Genomic DNA, 23938 nt, shown 5'->3' with positions numbered 1-23938 from the left:
CTGCTTGGTTAGTGGTAATGCCTTTGGTTCCTTGATTCCAGGACACAACCAATCTAAAGTACTCCGTAAGTATTAGCTTCACCCCAGGGCCACTTTTTTTGTATCACTTTTTTTTTTTTAATGTTGAAAAGTGTGTTAGCTGTGTGAAAATTCCTTGTATGTTCTCACTGTGAGAGGATCATCCTCAAAGCCTGTTTCTATTACATAATGTGAACAGATTTTTTTTTTCTATCACAGTATTAGCAAATAGATTTATTGGAAATGCCAAGAAAATACACTGATCAATAATAATAGTCTTATGTCACCTGGCTTTTAGTGAAAAATAATTGTAATTTTCAGCAGGGGTTTCTTTCTTATTCACCAGAGACTGAGCAGTGAATCTTCTGCTGTTTTTACAAATGAATTTCAAACACAGCCTTATGAGACAAATTTCACTTAATGTTACTGAATAAAGTGGAATTGAGTAAATTTTATCAGACTTTAAAAAAATCAAAGAGGTTGGACTCAAAAATAAATGAATGATTTTTTAAAAAAATTTAGAACTAATTTCCAGAAAGGCACTTCCAATTGTTACACATCCACCGTCAATGCATGTGGCATGTGTTGGATCTGAATCTTCTCCTGCATTTTGTATTGTCATTTATTAATAAGTTAGCTTTTTCAATAATCAACTACTAACATCTTGTGACTGTAATGTGCATGTCCCTCATGACCTGTTTTGTGCAACATTCTTTCTCGTGCGATTTTGGCATAGTTATGTCTTCTTTTGTGATGTCTCCTCTTGACTCTTCTTGGGTTTACCACTTTGATGTACTTTTAACTCTTAGATGTTGAAACTTTAAAAAATCTCATCATGGGTTCTTCTTGTTTTAATTTATTTTTTACTTTTAGGTAGACAATCTTTATTTCATTTTTTTATGTGTTGGTGAGGATCGAACCCAGTGCCTCACGTGTTTTAGGTGAGCACGCTACTACTGAGCCACAATCCCAGTCCTCATCATGAGTTCTTTTTAGTAGAGTTCTTATCATGTCTGTTCTCTCAACATGTAGTTTAAGGTTTTTTTTTTTTTTTGACCATTAACAGGGATTTTGTTAGTGTTTGTTTTATAATTTGCAGTTTTGGTACTGGCTATTGAAATTAGTGTTGCTTTAACACTGAGCTTTATCCCCAGCTCTTTCATTTTTTATTTGAATACAGGGTCTAGCTGTGTTTCCCAGGCTGTCTTTGAACTTTCAGTCCTGCTGCCTCATCCTTCGGGGTCTCTACCATTAGAGGTATGCACCACCATGCCCCACCTATGAATTTTTTTTTCATTTCTAAGAAAAATTCACTAAGTCCGAAGTCCAAATGGTTTGTGTGTGTGTGTTTCCTTCTGAAGTCATAGGACTTTTTGCATTTCAATCTGTGATCCATTTTTTTGTTACTTTCTTAAGCAGTGTGGTATTTAGTTAAGAGTATGTTTCATGGTTCTCCCTGTCCATGGAATTATTGTTGCTCCACATGATTTGTTTTAGACTTTCTTTCACTAAACCTCTTTTTAATTGCTTTTTCACTTTTTTTAAACCTCAGTTAGTTGCACTTGTCTTGAGCTTTTTCTGAATTTTTCATAGTGTTTTATTGATCTGTATATCTTTCTTGCTGCCCGTTCTACAATTGTGATTATTGCACTTATGTAATAAGTCTTGAAATCCAGTAGTGTGATTTTTTTCCATGTCATTATGTTCATTGAAATCATTTCAGTCATTAAAGTTAAATTGCCTTTCAATATGAAAATTTAGAATATATTGTAAATACTGTATCTATAAAATTTCTTTCTATGATTTTGATTGGAATTTCATTAAACCCAGATAACATTTTGTAAGGAACTGATAGGAAGTCCAAGAACTCACTGCTGTGTTCTTTCTCAGTTACCAGAGTTTGCTTTCTCTTCTCCTTCTAGAGTCTTCATATATTTATATAAAATGTTTAGGATTTTTATCAACAATTTGCAGGAGGAACAGGGAAAATTACATCTATTCATCTTTCTGGAAACATAAGTCCCCTACATATATTTAATATTTCTGAAGCCAACGATAAGATGAAATAAAAAGTTTTAGAATCTGAAGCAAGATAGTAGTTCTGAAATAATTCTTAAAAATATTTTATTTTTCATAAGCATCATTTCTATGTTCTACTTCATACAATGCCTGGAGCCCACTTGTTGTCAGGGTAATAATAATATTTGCTACTCGATAATATATATCTGTTATTGATTCTTAGAGATAAGGTACAATGAATGATCAGAGCAAATCCCCCTTTCTAATTTCCATTTATGTAGAGTTTCTGTCATCGCACAGTTTGACCAGAGGCATACAAGTAGTTGTGCATTCTACACATGTCATTCATTCATAACAAATATTTGATACACTCTTATTCCCTCAACTTTAAATATGCCATCAGGATGGGACTACATTCCATAATTAACTGATGAGCTATCTTGTTACACTTTTAAATGGGGTTTGTGGTTGAGGATGGAACCAGGCAGCTGAAGAGGTGAGATCTGTTGACTTGAAACTGAAAGGAGGAAGCTGCTGAAGGAAATATTAAGAGGGAGAGAGACTGTGCAGCAGCCTGAGGAAATGGTAGAGGTGTTCACAGGAGATTTTGTGACTTCTTTATCTTGGAGTTCTGTAATATCATGGCTCTTTTTTTTGTCATAATAATGAGACTAGGGCACTGGGTTCAATCCTTAGCACCACATAAAAATAAATAAAATAAAGGCATTCTGTCCATCTACAACTACAAAAAATTAACCACAACAAAAAAGGAAATGGATACATAACCCCTTCATCATCTGGTTACTATCAGCCTCCTGGGAAGGGGAAGGATTGCCCCCTGAGGCTCTCTTCCTGCCTTTTGGTCTTCTGATAGGCAGGATGGGAGAAGGGGCATGAGAAGAAAGGATACCTGAAATCTATCAAAGGGGCAAGACACCTCCATTTCCTGGGGGGCACCATCTCTGGACCTCCTCCTCTTCTGAGGAGTCTCTCATCTCTGGACCTCCTCCTCTTCTGAGGATTCTCTCTCTCTCTCTCTCTCTCTCTCTCTCTCTCTCTCTCTCTTTTAAATTAAATTTACTTTTTGTTCTTGTCTCAGCATTTCTCAGGTGTTTAATCTTCAGGACTAGGAAAATGAGGACCTGATTTTCAAGACAGTTTCAGAAATGGCTTCCAAATGAGCTTACCTCAGCTTTCAGTAATTGCTTGCTCACCTGGGCAAGTGTGTGTCATTTTGGTGATGTGCATCCTATAACAAAAGCAGTGATGGCAAGAACTGCCATTTACCCAAATGTTTCATGCACCTTATTTTATTTAAACCTCACAATATCCAGGTCGTATTCTTATCTCTATTATACAGATGAGGAATCAGGCTCAGAGTGGTTAAGGGAGAAAATGTCTCAGCCTACAGAGCCTATAAAATTTGGAAACTAGTAGGGCAGGCCCAGCATCAGACTCCTGATTATACAGCAGTCTACCTGGATCTTCCACCTAGAAGACTGATATTATATAGTGTTATTCACTTAAAATCTGAACCCCAGTTTCTTTATCTGTAAATGTGGGAATACATAGCACACATTAAGTCTTTCACTTTATAATCTTATACCTTGCAATTTATCCCTCTGCCACATGCTCTTAGTTCCTGAATAAACCCTCTAGAATTTGTCTACTCTTACTTGCTTTTAGTTGACTACACATGAAACATCTGTCATGTAGGTCATGATGGCAACAGTTGAGGTTGATCTAATCCCCTTTCCCCATGGCCCAGTCCATAAATATTCCTGAACCCTATCCTTGGGAAGGCAATTTGAGACTTGCTTCCCATCTCCACATGCCCAGTTGCCTTGTAAGTAAATATTTTCTCTTTTGCAAAACTCATTTCTGTGATCATCATACTGTGTGGTGGGAAAAATGGGCCTGTCAGTAACATTGGTGCTAGTCCTTAGCTTATGGGCTATAGGAGCTTTTCCTTGTTCTCTGGTGTCCTTCATGTGGGAGTATGAAGAACATTCTCATATCTGATTCAGATAATCATTGGATTAATTGAAAATTGAGGATAGTTAAATATCTTTGTTTTTCCTAACATATAGCTGATATCACTTATTATTTACCCCTAGAACTTTGTGAAAAATCCTGAGCATTACACACACACACACACAAACACACACACACATTTCTATGTCCTCTTTTCTGACTCTTCTTGCCCCATGTCCTTCCTTTACCCACAACCTGTGCTCCATATAGACTTGCCTGCAGCATCTGTGAACCTCCATTGTCTTTTTCTATCCATCCAACAGAGCAGAATCTTTCCTGCCTGACAGCAGCCTGGCTCTCTGGCACTCATACCTACAGCTTGACACTCAGCACTCTCTGGGCTCCAAGCTATACTGGCATTTTCATGCTATCTGCACTGTGTCTGCCAGGCTCTGACTCTTTCCAGCTTTTCTCTTGCTGTGAGAAGTCCTGACTCCAGGACTCTATTTGACTTTGCTCCCCTTTCAAGTCTATGTCAAAATGTCACCTCCTCCATGTGACACACCCTGGTCAATCTGTTTTATATTCTATCCTGCAACTCATCCAGTTCCTTGCCAAACTATAAATTTCCTTTGTCATTCTGTACTCTTTTCCCATCCTTTCCCATAGCACTTAACACATTCTAATATACTCTTATTTACAAGTATCATATATTTTACATTTTTACTATGTTATTTATATTAAGTATATATTTATAATATTTATTAATATCATATTAATAGTTTACATTCTTTAATAAAATACCAACATTTTCAACATCCAAAACATTGCTTACAAGCAAGCAGACATCAATAAATGTTTATTAAACTGATACTTTGGAAGTAAAATTAAAAGGGATATCCATTCCCATCAAGAGATGAAATGGAATATGTTTTTGTAGGCACAATATATGTGGATTTTTATTAGGTTTCTTGCAAATCTGTGAAGTTATTTGTGAGATCTTCAGTGGCTATAATATGAATAATTTTTCTATGAAATTCCACATAGTAGCTGGAAGAGTTCTCAATGTTGTGAAGAATTTAAGGCAACAAATTTTCAAACCTCAACAATGTCACCTTTAGAATTTATGCTTCTGATGCTTGCAAGAAATATTTTTATTTAATATATCCATTTATTTTTCTTATTTTTCTTGTTTATTATAATTATACATATTTATGGGATAAAGCATGATAATACATGTACACAATGTGTTAGCATTTCCATCTCCTTAATATTTCAAAAATTTTGATTAGCACATAGTAGTTGTACATACTGATGGAGTACAGTGTGATATATCAATACATACATACAATATGCACTGATAAAATCAGGATAATTAACACTTTTTGTCTTTATCATTACTATATGTTTGGAGTCCCCAAACTGCTCTTTCTCTTTTCTAGTTATTAATTTTATATATATATATATATATATATATATATATATATATATATATATATAGTTACTATCAACTAATTCACCCAACTGTGCTTTAGAAAATATAATTTTAAATTAAAAATATCACCTGACCAATGCAATGATAAAATAAACTAGTATGTAAATATAACATAGGATATTTTATTTGTAATCAGATTTTCTTTTATTTATTTATTCTAATCAATTATACATGACAGAAGAATGCTTTTCAATTCATTGTAAACAAATGGAGAAGAATTTTTCACTTGTCTGGTGTACCCAAAGTAGGGTCACACCATTCGTGCAATCATACAGGTAACTAGGGTAATGATGACAGTCTCATTCCACCAAATTTCCTATACCGATACCACCTCCCCCACTCCCCTTTGTCCCATCCAAAATTCCCCCACTCATTCTGTGCCTCCCCCATTAAGGATTAGCATCCACTTATCAGAGAAAATATCCAGCCTTTGGTTTTTTGGAACTGGCTTACTATGCTTGACATAATATTCTCCATTTACCTGCAAATGCCATAATTTTATTTTCTTTTATTGCTAAGTAATGCTCCATTGTGTATATACAACACAGTTTCACGGTTTCTTTATCTATTCATGTACAATAGGATATTTTAAATTAAATACCACAGTAGATATTAACAATGGTGTGACTAATGCTTTATACTATTCTAAGAGCTCCATATATTTTGTCTCATTCCATCATTACAGCCAATGTAGGAAAAATAGTAGAATGAATTGGACATTATTGCCCTATTTGCATATATAATTACATGACTAATGTAATACTACATCAATTACAACCAGAGGAATAGGAAGTTATACTCCATATATGTATAATATGTCAAAATTCATTCTACTATCATGATTAACTAATAAGAACAAATAAAAACATATCATTCCTGTATATATGATATCTTTAAGTAGATGTTGGAGAGATATACAACCAACCACACTAATATTCTGGTAAATAATTCTTGAAATTATCTGTTTGTTTGTTTTAGTACTGGGAACTGAACCCAGGGGTGTTTTGTTATCAAGCTACATCCTTATCTTCTTTTATTGAGACAGAGTCTCACTAAGTTGCTTAGGAAATCACTAAGTAAGCAAACGTGGAACTTGCAATACTTCTGACTCAGCCTACCAAATTACTGAGATTACAGGTATATGCCATGTTGACCAATGCAATTGAACTAGATTGAAATAATTGCAATTAGTTCTTACAATTACAGACTTTTGAGCAAGGTAATATTAATATTTCCCATTCACAGTTGAAAAGTAAAAAAAAAAAAGTAACAATTTGTGTAATATCCAAATGATTACAAGGTTTTAAAATAGCAGCCAAGGACCAGAATACATTGAGGGTTGTTCCAGAGTATAACACAATGGATCTCTTTTTTTTACAAAAAAAAAAATCTACATCACAAATTTCAACAGTACTGATCTTTCTAAATGAAAGTAATAAAAATTGCTACTAAAATAGATTCTAAAAAAATAGCAGTTCCTAAAAATAACAAGGAAAAAAAGGTTGAAAAAAAAAGGTGTGTTTGACACGGATTAGGAAGGTTCTACAAAGAATTTTAGTAAGACAGTAGACAAGGATTAGAAAAGAAAATTGGGAAAAAATAAAATAATATGCAAGAAAGAATACAGATCAACTGCATTAGACCTGAAGAATAAGAAAGGGGATTTCACAAAACAGGTCATGAGGGACATGCACATTACAGTCACAAGATGTTAGTAGTTGATTATTGAAAAAGCTAACTTATTAATAAATGACAATACAAAATGCAGGAGAAGATTCAGATCCAACACATGCCACATGCATTGACGGTGGATGTGTAACAATTGGAAGTGCCTTTCTGGAAATTAGTTCTAAATTTTTTTAAAAAATCATTCATTTATTTTTGAGTCCAACCTCTTTGATTTTTTTAAAGTCTGATAAAATTTACTCAATTCCACTTTATTCAGTAACATTAAGTGAAATTTGTCTCATAAGGCTGTGTTTGAAATTCATTTGTAAAAACAGCAGAAGATTCACTGCTCAGTCTCTGGTGAATAAGAAAGAAACCCCTGCTGAAAATTACAATTATTTTTCACTAAAAGCCAGGTGACATAAGACTATTATTATTGATCAGTGTATTTTCTTGGCATTTCCAATAAATCTATTTGCTAATACTGTGATAGAAAAAAAAAATCTGTTCACATTATGTAATAGAAACAGGCTTTGAGGATGATCCTCTCACAGTGAGAACATACAAGGAATTTTCACACAGCTAACACACTTTTCAACATTAAAAAAAAAAAAGTGATACAAAAAAAGTGGCCCTGGGGTGAAGCTAATACTTACGGAGTACTTTAGATTGGTTGTGTCCTGGAATCAAGGAACCAAAGGCATTACCACTAACCAAGCAGCAAGAAATGGTTATGTTTGCCCAGAACTGTTTAAATAGAAGAGTTACAACACACATGTGAGGTCAACTTTACTTGGTGAGTTAGGAAAGTGAAAACCCTAAATTAGGAAACGGCATTAATCAAAAACCAAATGAAACAAAGATTGTCTTTATTTAAAGATTGAAGAGCCATTGATAAAAAGAAAACAAGACATTCTCATAGGTGTGTCGTGCATAAAAAGGCTGATCACATAATGCATTCATTAATGGCCAGACTGATAAAAAAGTGAGGTAAGTTTTACAGTCATTGGAACAAATAAACTGCATTTAACCACTAGTGCCGGTGTTGCCATTGTTTGTTTCACAATGTAAAATCATCATTCGATGTCTAAGAACTATAGGCTTTCAGTGTTTGCTTTTTTGAGCCCCTTTTGAGATACCAAAGAGTCACTGTAACAAAAATGTTATCTGAATAGAACTTATCAACATCAATATGGCGCAGTCCTCACACCATTCTCACTATATATATGAGGGTGGAGATATTGTAGAAGCTAGAAAAAGAGATAAAAACAGACTGGCCAAAATTTGAATGGCCAGACTAATCTAGGGAATAATCTAGAAGAGAAATAAAAAGAAAATTGGCAACATAGATAACTTGATACCCTTTCCATAGTTGGTGGTCTACAAAGATGCGAATTTGAAACAAATTTGTTACCTGAAAGGTAAAAAGAGAAAGAAAACGTAAATCTCTTTTAAGCTTTAGTTATCTAGTTCATTCTCTGAAAGAAGGCTAATGTTAGCAAGGACCGTGCCACTATCTAATTATTAGTTAGACACGAGAGAAAGAATAATATTAATTGGGTGAATCAGTTGTCCCAACATTTCCTACCAAGCTACTATTAATTAACTATAGGTAACCACAACAGAGTAATTGACGTCTGGGGTAAATATTGATGGCAAGCCTTCTCAGAGTACACCAGGTTCCGTTTCTGCTTTCCTCCTCCCCCTTGCCACTTCTCTGCAATATTTTATGGTCTGACGGGAAATTCTGTTTGACAAATTCCTTGTTTCCATTACTGAGGAGATCTAAAATCAGAAATAAAGCACCCGCTAATCCTGAGATGATGAGGATGATAGGGAAACTAAAACCCAGATGATCTTTCACTCAAATTTCTGCATTAGTGTTTTCCTGGAAGATGGCTGGCAGAGTAGAAAGAACAACACAAATCATCACAATAAATACTGAATTCCAGGAAATAGACGCCCCTGTTGTTATAAGCTGGCACAGTGTTCCTGCTTTAATGGCCACGACAGAGGGAGGAGTGATGTCTAGAAAAGGGCCAATAAAGAAACCTTCCACTGGCATGTTTATCACAGGAGATGCAATATTAATAAACCAATTGGTCAGAGATGGTGTTATTCTCCAAAGTTTAACACAGGTAATGAGATGCTCTCTATGCTGTTCAACCTGCTGTGACCATTTCACTGCTTTCTCTGCTAGGTATTAGCTGGTCTTCCAACTAAACAGGCAAGCACACAGCAGAATGAGACACCAAGTGTGGAACACTGAGAGGACCTCACCCCACAAGCACAGCAAAGCACAGCAGACACCCCCACTTCCCTCTGGACTAGACCTGTCCTGCACCACCCTCAAGCCTCCTGCACTGGCGCTGGCCCAGTAACTGCAAGACAAGGCCAAATTTTCTTTTCTTTCAAAACATAAGTAGCATATCACCCAAAAACTGGAAACCAAAATGCCCTACAGCAGGTACATCCAAACCAGGGAATGCCACACAGCCATAAAAATGAATAGATTTTCTTTTGGCAGTGCTGGGGATCCAACTCAGGGTCTTGTGCATGCTGGGCTCTACCACTGAGCTACATCCCAAAGGAACAGACTTTGGATACACAGAACAGATTGTACAGAACTGAGGGCATGGAGGTCGGTAGAAAAGACCAACCCCAAAAGGTCACCATAGTGAGTGATTGTGTTTTGTGTAACACCCTCAAAACAAACAGTTGTAGCAAAGGGAGAACAATTAAGTGCTTGCCTGTGCTTAGGGATTGTGATGGGCCAGGTGGTGGGTGTGACTACAAAGGAGTAGCACAAGAAAGATCTTTGTGGTGATAAGACCGGTTTGAAACTTGATTGTAGTGGCGGCTACGCAAATGTACACTTATCATGATTGACAGTCCCGAGGCACCAGTATCAATGTCCTGGTTCTAACGTCATTCCATAGTGATGTCAGATGCAACTTTCTTGGGGGAAACTAGGTGAAGAGTGTACTACATTTGCAACTTCCTCTGCATCTATGATGATTTCAAACTAAAAACTACATGCACACACACACACACACACACACACACACTCACATTCTATCAGACCTTACGCTCCCACTGGGCTCTCATGGCTAAAATGGAAAGAGCACATTTTCAAAACAAGTCAGAGACACCACATAGATGCTGTGTACCATATTAGCAGCCAGGAAAAGTGGGGAGAAACCACTGAAACCCAAGGAGGGCAAGTGGCAGCTGACACCATGGGAGCAATGCTAAGGACAGTGTAGAAACATTGCTAAGGACAGTGTAGAAACATTGCTGTCTGGTTGCACTTGCCAAGGAGCAACTCCTCCCAGCATGCCTCAGGGGGCATGTTAAAACCGCTGGGGGAAAGGCTGCTACACTTCTGGAGCTGGATTGAATCGCTGGCTGCTGGGATTGTTGGTCATCGGGCTGCATGCTGTTACTCCTCCTGACCATGTGTCCAAAAGGTTCCTAGGATTTGGTGATGTTGACACCCCTGGTCTCATCTGTTCTGATCTGCCTTCCCCTGAGGGTGACAGTCTCAGAGATATTCTATCTATTCTTGGAGGAGCTTCTGAAACTTCCTTTTGCTTTTCCACCGCACCTGCTTTTGGCTCTTCTCCTCCCTTTCCTGTAACCTTCCTTGGACAAGAGGGGGCTGGGTGGTACCAGGGTTGAGGGTCAGGTTGTTGAGGTCTTGCATTAGCTTATCCCAGGGGAAGAACAAGAGGTTGCTTTCTTTCCTGTGGAGATCCCGGAAGTGTTCCCCATACACTTCTGGCAGTAGGGACATTCGCATTTGAATCTCTTCTGATCTGTATCATGTGAAGACGTGGATTTTGCTTTCCTCTCCACCTGATAAGGTGCTCTGGGTTTGACGCATTGCTGTCTCCTGCGTTCCACTTTGTTTTCTTCTGAGGTAATCTTGAACTTCCCCATTGCTGCTCCTCTTCCATCCTCTCAAAGAAAAAGGCATATATTACAAACACAAAGCTCAGCACTCCTGTAACACCTACTAACACACCCGCACACCTTCCAGAAAGAGCCCCTGATGATTTTAGCCACTGAAATCTATACTGCAAGGTAACCTGTTCAGTCATTTCCTGTCGCGGGCACCAACATAAGGAAACAGTGTAGCCTGCACACTTGGAACATTGGCTCGAAACCAATGTGCTCACTACTGGATTATACATGCCGCAGGACACTCAGGATCCCACTCCTTCAGTGGAGTGCATAGTTCACCATGTCACACTGAGTGAACACCCATGTCTTTGGGGCACCCCTCCACACAAAGCCCCTTCCTAGACTCTTTTTTTAAAGCCGTGTTCCCTCCGTCACTTCCATGTAATGTAACAGGAGGCAATCCTATCTCTGTGGGCACCTTGAGATTCTCAGGCTCAGGGACTAAATATACCCCTGATACAAGGAGGTGGGGCATCAAGGACAATGATGTGTTTGCATGGCCACTTGGGTAGGCAGAAGAACAGAAGCTATAAAGGTGCCCTCCCTCCCCTAGTTCAGCTCTTCACAATTCCTCTTTCGCTCAGCAACAGTCCCTCGCCCCACTATGATGGATGGCCGAGCTGCCTTGGAACAAATAGGTGCTCACATTGCCCACTACCAAGGGTGTGCTTCAACCTCTTGCCCCTCTTGGTAATATTAGTCAAAGACCTTAGAAGAGGCAGATGAACCTAAAGAGAGAGAAATATCCACAGATTCCATTGGGCAAGTGATTTCCCATGCCTCACTGTTCCACCCTTTTGGCAACCTCTCCCTTTAATCCAATCCTAAACATATTTGCTGAGTGCCTGTCTCATGACCTTCCTTGTTCCAGGTGATATAGAGACGCGTGCCTCACACCACGTTGTTTGTGTGTCGTGGCACAGACCCCAGGCATGCCCCTACCTTGCGTGTTTGCCTCGGCTGTTCCAAATATTCCTCTGGATACCTCTGGGCCTCCATCCCCTACCATCCTCCAGTATCTGCTCATCTGTCCCCTCCTCAGTAGAACACCCTGATTAGAGCTGCATGGGAGTTAGGTGTTTTACCTCTCCACTGGCCCAGCCAAACCCCCTTTCCTACTCTCCTTTTGTAATGGCACACGTTGCCTTCTACTGCACTTCATAATCTGCTGTTCGGTCATGTGCAGTGCTTATTTCTGTCTCTCCCATGCTTGAATATAAACTCAACAAGGGCAGGCGTTTCAGACCACTTAGTGGCCTGGAGTGTCCTTAGCCCCTAGGACACTGCCTGCCTCACAGATGACCCTCCATGGGTGTTTGTACTGAGAGTGAATGAAGTGCCCAGCACAGACAAGGGGCTCAGAGAGTTATTGCTGCTTTCCTAGGTGAGCCACGCCAGGGAGGAGAGAATCAATGAGGGAACAGTGCACCCCGCTTAAGCACACAGGGAGAACTCCACCTGGATGTGGTCCCCAACACCCACCTAGCCACTCAGACCAGGCCTCCGCCAGGCCTTCTCGGCTGAGCAGGTGCCTCCCACTCTCCAGAGAGGTGCCACCATATTAAACAGAAGGTCCACACTACAGCCGGGCTGAGGAGGAGCCCTGAGGCAGAAAGGAGGATCTGGATTCCTCTGTAGCTCCGTGACCCCTCTCCAAGTCCCAAGTTCACTCTGCAAGTGTTTCAAACTCCCACTCTCTCTGTGTTCAGTGGTGAGCATTAACAATGCATGTACGACTCCATGAACTATTGTTTCTTTCACTGCAATCACATATTTTCCTTCTACATTGCAATGGACGATAATGACAGTGATGATTTCCAATCACTGTGTGTCAAACATGTCAACACTGGAATAAAAACTGCTAAGCCCTTTGCATAGAGGAGGAAAAGGAAGGTCTGAAGAAGTAGTGACAGGACTAAGGTTGATAGAGCCAGTGAGCAGGAGAACATTGACAGGAATCGTGGTACTTCTGGCTCTAGCCCCTGTGAACTTCCCATCACAAGATTCAAATAAAAATATTGCCGATGCTGGGGAAAGCTGCATCAGAGTGAAAGGTTGGGGGCTGGAGTGGGGGCGATAGGCAGATTTGAAGGCTTTCCCAGTTTCCTGGTTTAAAAAAAAAAAAAAAAAAAAACAATCACAGCAAAATTCCTAGCGTTTTCTAGAGGGAGAGTGCAGGAATCTGATTTTAAAGTTTCTGGAAGGAGGGCTGGGGATGTGGCTCAAGCGGTAGCGCGCTCCCCTGTCATGCGTGGGGTGCTGGGTTAGATCCTCAGCACCACATAAAAATAACATAAAGATGTTGTGTCCACCAAAAACTGAAAAATAAATGTTAAAAAATTCTCTCTCTCTCTCTCTCTCTCTCTCTCAGGGAAAAAAAAAGATTAAAGTTTCTGGAAGGAACAAGATCTAATTCTGGCTCAGGAAAGGGTGCTGAAGGGATAAGCTGCTTTATCATACTTGATATCTCTGAGGGTGAGAGTGCATATTTCTACAACATTTTGTCTTGATTGAAAAAGTTTTAGGATTGTTCCAAAGTAGGGTCACATGAAAACTAAAGATGGTCCGTGTTCACAAAATCCAAACATTTAGATTGATTAAACTGTAAAGAGAGGAAAAGAAATAACCCACAGGTAACCATATATCTTGCCAACTCTTCTACATCTGTGTGTGAGGGTGGAGGCATGTGTCTCATTTAAGTTGCTGAGGTCAAGTACAGTTTTGTATATTGTGTATAAACATGCATATAACAATATTGCAAATAGATGCCAGTTTTAATGTTTCCGTTTGGCCTCTTGGTGAAATAACATGCATCAATGACAAAAACAAAGGACCTAAACGAGAATTGTTTTAAAGAAAATGTAAGTAAGAAGACAAACCCTGAGCTAATCTAAAAGCACACCATGAGAACTGCTGTTACTGTCTAGACGAATACTGTTGGGAATGATACTTGGTTTGGTGGTTTACCTGGGAGAGGCAAGAGAACCAGTGAGAAGAACTCTATGAGGAACAATTGAGGGACCGTAATGGAAATTCTGAAAGCCTGGGCAAAAGAAAATGGTAGATGTCTCGTGAGCAGCTCGGGAGTAGATTTCTAGGATTGGAGAGACTCAAGTCCACTTGGAGGATGGTGGGTGTGGTGGCTGCTGTGGGGAAGACGACTTTACCTTAACTGCCACAGGAGACCCAAGCCACATCACAGATCTACCTCATGACCACAATGCAGTGGCCCCTTGGCCCCATTAGGGGTGCCGCTCCATGCAGTGGTTCTCTAGCAACAGGTCCCATGTCCTTCTAACCACAGGGACTCAGGACAGGGAGATTGAATGCGGTGGTGGAGGTGGAGGTGGTATGTGCAGGAAGGTAAATGGTATTACAGCATGTGAGGGGGCATATGTCGAAGGCCAGTCACCAGCACGGTGGTAGATGCAGCCTTGTTTCCAAACCAGTGCATCTGTAATGTTCACATTCAGCACAATTGTAATCAGAATGTCAAACGGCTTCCCTTTCAGAACTTGAAGAAAATGATTGCAATATTCATGTTCAAAGTCCTGATGGAAGAATTGCTAAACTCCTTGGATGGTCCCCAACCCCCCTCCCCCCCGCCATTTAAAAATAGGTTGAGCAACGTGCAAGGGCATGGGTTTCTGCAATCTGCATGTGCCACGAGGTGGGCATCGACAGAGCCAATGTCTTGTGTTGGAGGATCCTTTTGAACATCCCCCACTGTTCTCCTAGTGTCAAAAAGAGAGAGGGAGAGAGAAGGAAGTCATTTGGTTTCACAGTAGAAGGAGTGTGCAGAGAGGTTGGCCTTTCATATTTCCTAGAATCAAAGGGAAAGGAAAGATATGAAAGCCTTTCAAAACTTTCTCCATCCTGAGCAAGGGGAGTCCACTTTTTCTCCTCAATTTTGTCAAGATATCTCAGAGAAGCAGGTTAAGGTTGCATTCATTCTCGTCAGCAAACTCTTGATGGTTACCATGTGACTGTGCTGGGAGTTGAGGGGACAGGACGGTGAAGGCCAAGTACTACCTTTCACAGCTCTGTGACTAGGAGAAGACCCTAAAAGGAGGCATGACCTAACATGGCCTTAGGGCATGCACTGAGGACAGAGGCCTGGAGAGGCAGAGAGGCAGAGAAGGGGAAGATAAAGGTGAGATCCACCAGGCAGTAGACAATTGGAGAGTCATTTCCCAACATGCACGACTTTTCAACTGTGCCTGACCAATGGCTAACCCAAACTCGATCAACTCCTCACACAGTAAGACCAGAGCTTCTCCTTATCACCTCCACCCATCCCTGATCTCTGGTGTTTTCTCCTCTCTGGCCCCTGCTGTCGCTGTCTCAAATGGCACTCCTCAGACCTCCCATACTCACTGAAGAGTGATAATATTCTTTTACTGAAAGAAAGTTTGGTTTCCTCACTCCAGAGATTTCATGGAATTCTGCCTCTCTCAAGTACCTGGCGGAATGCAACAGAGCACATCTGGGGAGGGATATATTATTTTGAAGCTTTGAAGGTGCTATGAAGTTTCACTTCAACTTTCTCTAAATACTACTGCCCTGAGAAGTACAGCTAAGCAGAGCACTAATAATGCTCGAAATAAAATTCTGTGCGCAGCTCACAGAACCTCAGTGAGCCCAGCGCCTCTGGGGCCTTGTGTAGCCCAGTGCAACTGGAGGGAAGACGGAGCAAGAGCTCAGACCTACGTGTGGCCCTTAGCTCTCTGACCTAGGTTCTGCTTCTTTTGCTGCCAGGAGCCTCCTTCCTCTCCGGTCTTTGTGCGTCAGACACCCCTGTGCCCTGGTCCACATGTGCGGAAGGGTCACTGAGCCCCACAGTGGTGGGCTTTCACGTGCCACGAGACAGGAACTGGGGAGATTTGAAGGACTGTCTTCCACTCCCAGCTTCAAAATCCCCTCGTGTTGAGGAGAAGATATTGGCCCGGGGGCAAGTGGCAGTTGTGCAGTCCAACGGGTCTCTGTCTAGTGACGGTGCTGGGAGCACCTCACACATTCCCGCCTCTCACCTTGGTGAGAACAAACCTTTGCTGTTGAGGGTGTTCAAGGCTGTCGTTCCCCAAGAGGACTCACTAGGAAAGGGATCTTTTCAGGCATTCCTGGATCCTAGGGTAAGAATTTCTGCACTAGAGATTCATGAGTAGAACAAACCTTCCTCACATTTTGGGGAAAGAGGTTACATTGTATCTTTAGAGAGTTATCATGACTAAACCTGCCTATGATTATTTCCTCATCCCAATGAGCTTGTGCCCAATTTGTTTGGTGTGCCAGGCTCCTCTGTGTGAAAGAGTACAGGAAAATATATGGAAAGATGTACCTAAAGTTGGTGGGAGTATATCCACAGGAACCATCAGACTCAGGAATAGATGTGAGGCGGAACAGGATTTGCCTTGAAGGTGAGAGTGACCCAAAGGACCCTAAACCAGAAAAGGGAAAGGGAAACCTCCATTGTCTGGTGTCTTTCCTAATCCCTGGAGCTCAGCGAGAAGAAGAGCAACTAGTGAGATAGAAGAAAACACACAAGAAATATCTGGCTATGGGCAAAGAAAGCACCACAAATCTGATAACGCATCCCTTTTCTCTGGGGAATGACTGGCTCTGTGTGTAATAAGGGAGATCCGTGTGCTGTGAGAGACATGAATGGACAGAGACTCCATCAGATCTGGGCTCTTGATGATGGCCTAAACAAACAGGTGATTTGTTGGATCAGGATTCCACTTCAGATCAATTAATGTAGAATCTGAAGTGGAGTCTCTGGATTCCAACCAGGATGGGAAATGTCAGATGAAAGAAGATGAGTTTCATCAGGGTATTGTGTCTCAGGGAGGGGAGACCAATGCAGAGCCATTGGAAGAAGATCCTGAGACTCCCATAGCTGACCCATGGGAATGAATTTCCTCCCCTTCCACCACATTTCAACACATGTGGGGCCCTTTGTTAGAACTTGCTCCCCGAAGATGAAGGGAAAAGCCCTGAGAACTCCAAAGAGGAAAACAGCACAAGAGGACTTGGGTGTGCTGATGGCAAATAGACCACAGTGAATTATTGAAGACTCGTATATTGAGGGAGATGGTGATGAAAGCAGAGAAGCCTGCCAAGCCCGAGAGAGAGAGGACTGTTCTCAGCCATGCACTTTCATTAGCCAGAGGGGAGGGGGACGAGCTGGAGAAGGAAGACACTCAAGACAGAGGAGAGTGTGGAACCCAGTCTCCCCCATAATGCCACTGAACTCTGCAATGTGCCACCATTCACCTAAACCTGGTTGCATTGACCGTGGCAATCAGGACGTCCAATGACATGCTTCCCATATGCAAAGAAGGTGGAGAGAAGGATAAAGTCCCACTGAGGGTGCAGGCAAGCAGTTCATATGATCCTGCCAGCTTTTCTCAAGTGCTTGACCTGGCCATGAAAGCAGAACTGTACGTTTCTCACCATCTAATCCCTACCATGTAGACTGCATGGTTCCTATATTTAGTTGCATATAGCTGAGTGACAATGTGTCTCAGTTCATGTAGGCATCTAACCTTCAGGGTAAATTTCCTCTTCTTGGAAGGGGAACAATAAACATCGAGCTCCCTTGGGGACTTCCCTTCTCTCTTATAATTTACTTGGATTTAAACTTCCCTTCTCTCTTATAATTTACTTGGATTTCAATGTACCTTGCCTTGGATGTATAGCTCATACTGGACCCAGCCCTCATATTTTAAACAATTTCCACTTTCTCTTAAATGAAGACTATCTGACTTTCTTTATTAAGAAATGAAGAGGCAGGACATTTAAATGGAACCTATGGGTACTATGTTAGTAAAAATGTACTTCCTATCCTCACCCCCATCTTGGCATGTGTAGTAAAGGACAGTGGGCGATGATGTCATCAGCTGAGAACAGCCATTATTTCCCCACAGGACGAACCTTTTTAATGCTCCCTGGTACAATGCAGCATCATCCTAGCACCATTGTCCTAGGATCACCTGGTGTACCCAGCCCTTTTTCATGCCTGACTTCCAGATTTAATGGATTCTATTGCTTTCCTCTGGTTGAAAATCAACTCTAAGTCTCTCTGAAGTACCTTCTTGGGCTTGTTCACCCATTTCCTAGTTGTTATTTGGATAGTTTTCACACCTCTGCTGAAGGCCAGATTTAGAAACTGGTCAATTCAGAAATATCAACTCAGAATTGTGGCAGACAAATCGGTTCATTTTCAGGCTATCTGGAAGGGTTGTCACTTCTCTCTGAGTTATCCCCCAATTTTTCTTTGGCATCCTTCGAGAGTGACAAGGTCAGAACATGGGATTCTAAGTGACAAGGTCAGAACATGGGATTCAAACCGTATCTCTTAATTTCTCAATTTATAATTAAATGGGCATCTTCGCAAAATAAGGGAGATAACCGCCTTCACTTCAGTTCCCAGTGTTTCTCTCCCATTATGATGCTTGTCTATTGGCTGTTGAAGGCAGGAAAATTGACAGGTCTCTACGCTTAAAACAGCCACGGGACACGTCTATGTGTGCCAGCAACTCTGTGTGCCAGTCACAGAACGTTGTTGGTTTAAACTTCGATCATAAAAAGCCACACAACCTGACTTATTTTGTATCCCTATATGATTAGGAAACAAGTGGCTGCAGGAAATAGTACTTTAAGCTTTGGTGGTCCATAAGAACTGTAACATCTCATGAATTTGGAATTTCTAACTCTTTTTTGTCTGGAATTCAGTAGAATCCATCTTCTCTCAGGAGAGTTGGTAGCAACAAATGAGAGAAGGAATGATGTACATTAAAGGTATAAGTATGTTGCCAGGTGTGTTGGTGCATGCCTGTAATCCCATCTGCCTGGGAGCCTGAGACAGGAGGATTGCAAGCCTAAGGCCAGCCTCAGCAACTTAGCCAGACCCTAATCAACTTAGTGAAACCCTACCTCATCTCAAACGAAAACCCCAAAGAGTTGGGGATGTAGCTCACTGCCAAAGTGCCTCTGGGTTCAATGTCCATAACCCCCGAATAAAAGAGAAAAGAGAAAAGGTATAGGTGTGTAAAGATTCTGGTCTACACGACATTCCAGTCTATGCTAATGGAGTCTCATTCCAGAGGCTAATGAACTCCTAGTGCAGTCTCCTAGTGTCTGAATCTTTAGGTTGAATACACATGTATTACTTAATGGTTTTCAAATGCAGGATTTATTAAATGTCTGTTAATAATAATAAAGGAAACGAAATACATAAACATTCTGCACAGTCTCATCATGCACAGTCTCATCAATATGTCAGGACAACTACATGGATAAAGCCTCACCTAACAACCTATGCAAAAATCAACTCCAAATGGATAAAAGACATAAACGTGATATATATATATATATATATATATATATATATATATATATATATATATATATATATATATATAAATCTACTGAAAGTAAACACAAGGGTAAAGCTCCATGACATCAGTGTGGGCAACGATTGTTTGGATATGTCTCTGAAAGCGGGTAACAACATTGAAAGTAGACGTATGTGGTGGATGCATCAAAGCTAAAAACTAGTGCACAGACGTGGAAGCAACCAGCCATCAGAAGGCACAGCCGACAGAATGGGATAACTACTTTGCAATCCTGACCTGTGATGAGGGGGTTCATTTCCAATCACATAATGGACTCGACTCAATTGTAAGGAAGCAAATAACAAGATTAGAAATTGGGCAACGTATATGAGTAGTTGGCTGACAAAAATAAAAGATGTACCAACGGCCCACAGGTATCTGGTGAAATGCTCCACATCAGGAATCATCAGAGAATGGCAAATGAAAACTCCAAAGAGACATCATCTCACAACGGTCAGCATGACTGTTATCAAAAGGACCCTGAATAAGAGATGTCGGGACGGATGTGCAGAAAAGAGAACCCTGGTATGCTGTTGGTGGTAATGGAAGTTAGGACAGCCATCAAGGAAAACAGATTGAGGTCCCTCAGAAAGTTGAAACTACAACTTCCAGGTAATCCAGCCATCCCACTACTGGCTACAAATCAGCCATTGATGACATGAACTAATTTCTACTCAGTGTATGGTTGCAGTATGGTATGGGCTCTTTTACATAAAATTGTCTTCCAAGGATAAACCAGCTCTCTAAATAACATATCCACTGCTGCCTGTTGGCATGTTTTAACAAATCTGGGTAGATGAATGCCTAATAGTGCTGAAAACAGTGTACTAAATTGGATGGAATTATGAGTCTCACATTGAATGTTCTGTCTTACGTGCACACGCACACACACAGACACACACATACACGAGAATGTGGACACACACACAGATTCACACACATTCTAGGAAATAGCAGGAGAAAGGTGTCTGATGAAACCAATATTGGAGATGTGTATTTAAGTAAGTACTTCAGTTATTATTAGGGCAGAGGTGATAGTAGCAGCAATGTGGGGAGAATGGTACCAAGGAAACTTGTTGCTAAGCAACAACTGTGAGAAAGCACAACTGCGGAAGCAAGAGCACAGCTGACGATGGGCACTATTGTGAGCACTTCACGTGCCTTCTCTGATTTACAGGAATGCAAATCATAAAAGACCAATAAGTGATTCCTAATCCTTGTGTTTGCTCATCTTCTGCCTCAGAATTGAATGTCTGTGTGCCCACTGGCCATGTTGTCTTCTGGGTATGACGTTGCCCTAACAGGTATCTGGCGGAAAAGCTACCGAATGTTTGAGTGCACTGAGCAGGAGGAGGAGGAATAAAAGAAGGTGGACTGGCTGACACCTTGGGGCTTCCAGGACAACCCCTTGGAACCCCACAGAGCTGCCTGATACTGGCGGAAACACTCACAGGACCCAGAGCTTCAGCCTCAGTTCCCCCACCTTTCTATCCTGAGACTTCTCTGAAAAAGGGAGCACACTTATACACTCACAGCTCTAGTGTGCAGTTGAGGATTTTATGAGACGAGGAATGTCAATGCAAGTGTTCCAGTGTAACCACAGCTTATGGTATTAATGTCCATTTCTTTGAGAGTCACTGGGTGTAAGGGGCCATCAAGCCTGTGTTGGTATCTTGGCTTGCCCATTTACACCTTGTGCCCTTAGGCAAGATGTGTGACCTCTGCAGACCTTGTAATCTCATAATAATTGTCCCTTATGGAGATACTGGATGTGATCAAATGAGATTCAATAGGGGAAATGCTCTGCAGAATGCTTGGTACATGGGACGCAACCACGACACCTCAGCTCGGTCATCATGTTCAATAACATGTCTAACGTCATGCACACAGCCTGAGTCCTGTGTGCCAATTTACGGCCATGACTCAGGGGTAAAATTCCAGCCCCCCACCCCCACCCCCAACACACACACACACCATCCCAGAGATAAGGGAAGGACTATTCCAGGATCACTTTAATTCTCAAGATCTCCATTGAGATCCAAGGGGGCAGAAGCCAGTTCACATGAACTTACCTGGTCAGAAGTCCTTTCCCACCAGGCAGAAGTCAGTGACTTTCGCTGCAAGGGAGCTCTGGATTTGTCTAGGCAAGCAGTTGTTCTCGTAATGGTCTGCTCTCACTGGGTGACTATTATGGGGACTGTTAAGCAGTTTTCCGGGGACTGTGTGGGGAAAGCAGATTGAATGCTTTATAGGTCATGACAAAAAGGACCCACATGTTAACCTTGATACCATTTGGAAATCACAGAGAGATGCTCTGGGTCCCCTGCTGGAGGCGTGACAGCACCATTCATATTCTTTGCAGAGAAGGCACTGTAGAAGAACAGATGGATCAAGGGGCCCTACCCAAGAGACAAGAGCACCCCCAAGAAGATGGAGATGCTCACACCTGCAGGCCGGAGCCTCTACTTCCAACTGCTTACCAAGGTGGGAGTGGGCTGCCATGGCCTGGCTGCCCCCACGCTGTTCCTACTTCATTCCCCTCATTTCTGAACGGGCCGTGAACCCCGCTCACCCTTAGAGCTCCCCCTTGTACCATTGCGTACTCTTCTGCAGCTCTCCTCTGCTGTGCCCCTTCATTGATTGTTTGGGACTCTCTGAAACAATCTCCTCCCCTTATCACTTTTTTTCATTTCATTTTTTACAACGTTTTCTTGGCGTGTTATAATTTTTGATAATACGGGGGATTCATCTCTCCATATTTGCACATGCACATAACATCATTTGATGAATGTCACAACAGTTTGATTCTTTGGGGGAGAGTGAAAGGATAGAGTCTCTTCTCTGATCACCATTTGAGTACCAAAACCAGGTAGGTTGAGAACAGGAGTTTTCTGAAAATCTTAGCTTTGGTGAGCAAGTGGGTTTGGGGAAGTTTGGGTATCCCTGATAGCAGCACTACTGATTGCCACACTGGGTGGGAAGACCTCTAGGGACTGCTGCCACAGCCAATGTCACAAGAACCTAAGGGCAGGAAGAGGAGCTGGTGAAACAGATGAAGAGTCCCCTAAGGAACAGGATCAGAACAAGGAGAGAGACCTTGTTGTAGAAGTGGCAGACAGAGGTCATCTGGACGTCCCAGGCTCACCTCCTTGAACCTGAAGAGATAGGCCCATGTGGCATCCATGTCCCCCACCCCCCATGCATACCATAAACCAACCTGTTTCGTAAGGCTGTGTTCTTCAAATAATATTCCCTGGGGGCCCACTCTGCTACATGAATCCCCTGCAGATGGGACGGCTTACTGGACTGCTCACTACAGACCCAAACTGCATTGATAAAGATACATCACAAATGGGGGAATGAGCATGCTGACACTGGTGTGATAGGCTTGTACACAGTGTGGGGATGACGGCTACAAATCTGGATTCTCAGAAAATTAAGGCAAGATATTTTCCCAGGTGACTCCCCTGCTAGATATGACTTCCCATAAGTAAACTGAAAGCATCAGCATCGTGGCTCTGCCCAGAGCAGGCAGCAGAGGCCTTGCCACTCTCAGGAGTGAGGTGTCTGAGCACTAGCTGAGCACCAGACTGAGCATCGAGACTCTGGCATACTTTGTACACCTGGGAATGTCTCCTGCAGGCTGAGAGCCAGCCAGGGGCTCACAGTGCATGGGGAAGGAAGCAGTACCCAAGATGCTACTAAAAGCAGCCATGAAAGACAGCAGGCCCTAGGCAAGGGAGCCTGGGAACATGGAGGAGAGCTTCTTGGTCCCGGTGGCTTGGGTGGATTCTCCCAGGGCAACTCTCAAAGATAATTTTTAAAATGTTTTCATTGGTGTGGTACAGTCATAACACGACCATGGGGTCCATGTGACATCTTCAAACAAGCTCAAAACAATTGGATCATTTTCATTTCTAGGGACTCATCTTTTCCATCACTTCCTGCCTCCCCTCAGAACCCTTTGCTGTATTTGACTGTTGCCCCTTCCCCTTTGTGGCAGTTGATGTATCATAATTAGACAGGAATGTGGGATTCACTGTGATAAGTTCCTACATGCACATAGCACAGTTTGGTTGATTTCACTTCCCAGTATGGCCCCTTTCTCTCCCCTCCTGTCTCCCCCTCCATCCTCTTCCCCTACTCTTCTGCCCCCTGTTTCCCCGAGGATCCCTTTTTATTACCTTTTCCTCTCTAGCTTCTGCACAGGAGAGAGAGCATTTGATCCCTGACCTTCTCTTTTCCCCACTTTCAGATGAGGCAAACAAAGATCAGAGAGATAAAGCACTTCACAGGAGTGGTGGAACCCGTTTTGAAAGTATGTTGAAATGTCAAGAGCTATGTACTGTTTTGAACAACTAATAATAATAATAATAAAATGAAATGCAAAGTCTTCACTCTG

General features: G+C 41.7%; 1 long non-coding RNA gene across 2 annotated transcripts; it reads left to right on the top strand.

Moving 5' to 3' along the window:
- Positions 1 to 23892, top strand: LOC124098023 (uncharacterized). 2 transcript variants are annotated; one of them, XR_006853420.1, is made up of 4 exons: positions 1 to 65; positions 1199 to 1275; positions 21899 to 22020; positions 23792 to 23892. It is a non-coding gene; the product is annotated as an uncharacterized LOC124098023 (long non-coding RNA). The 2 variants fall into 2 exon arrangements; XR_009227546.1 differs by having other exon boundaries at positions 21842 to 22020.
- Positions 23893 to 23938: the final 46 nt, after the last annotated feature.

The sequence above is a fragment of the Marmota monax genome, unplaced genomic scaffold (assembly GCF_021218885.2).
Source record: "Marmota monax isolate L192 unplaced genomic scaffold, Marmota_monax_Labrador192_F-V1.1 WCK01_AAM20220418_F8-fsc00223, whole genome shotgun sequence".
NCBI classification, from domain to species: Eukaryota; Metazoa; Chordata; class Mammalia; order Rodentia; family Sciuridae; genus Marmota; species Marmota monax.
Note: the sequence above shows the minus strand (reverse complement) of the source record. Positions and strands in the feature narration are given on the sequence as shown.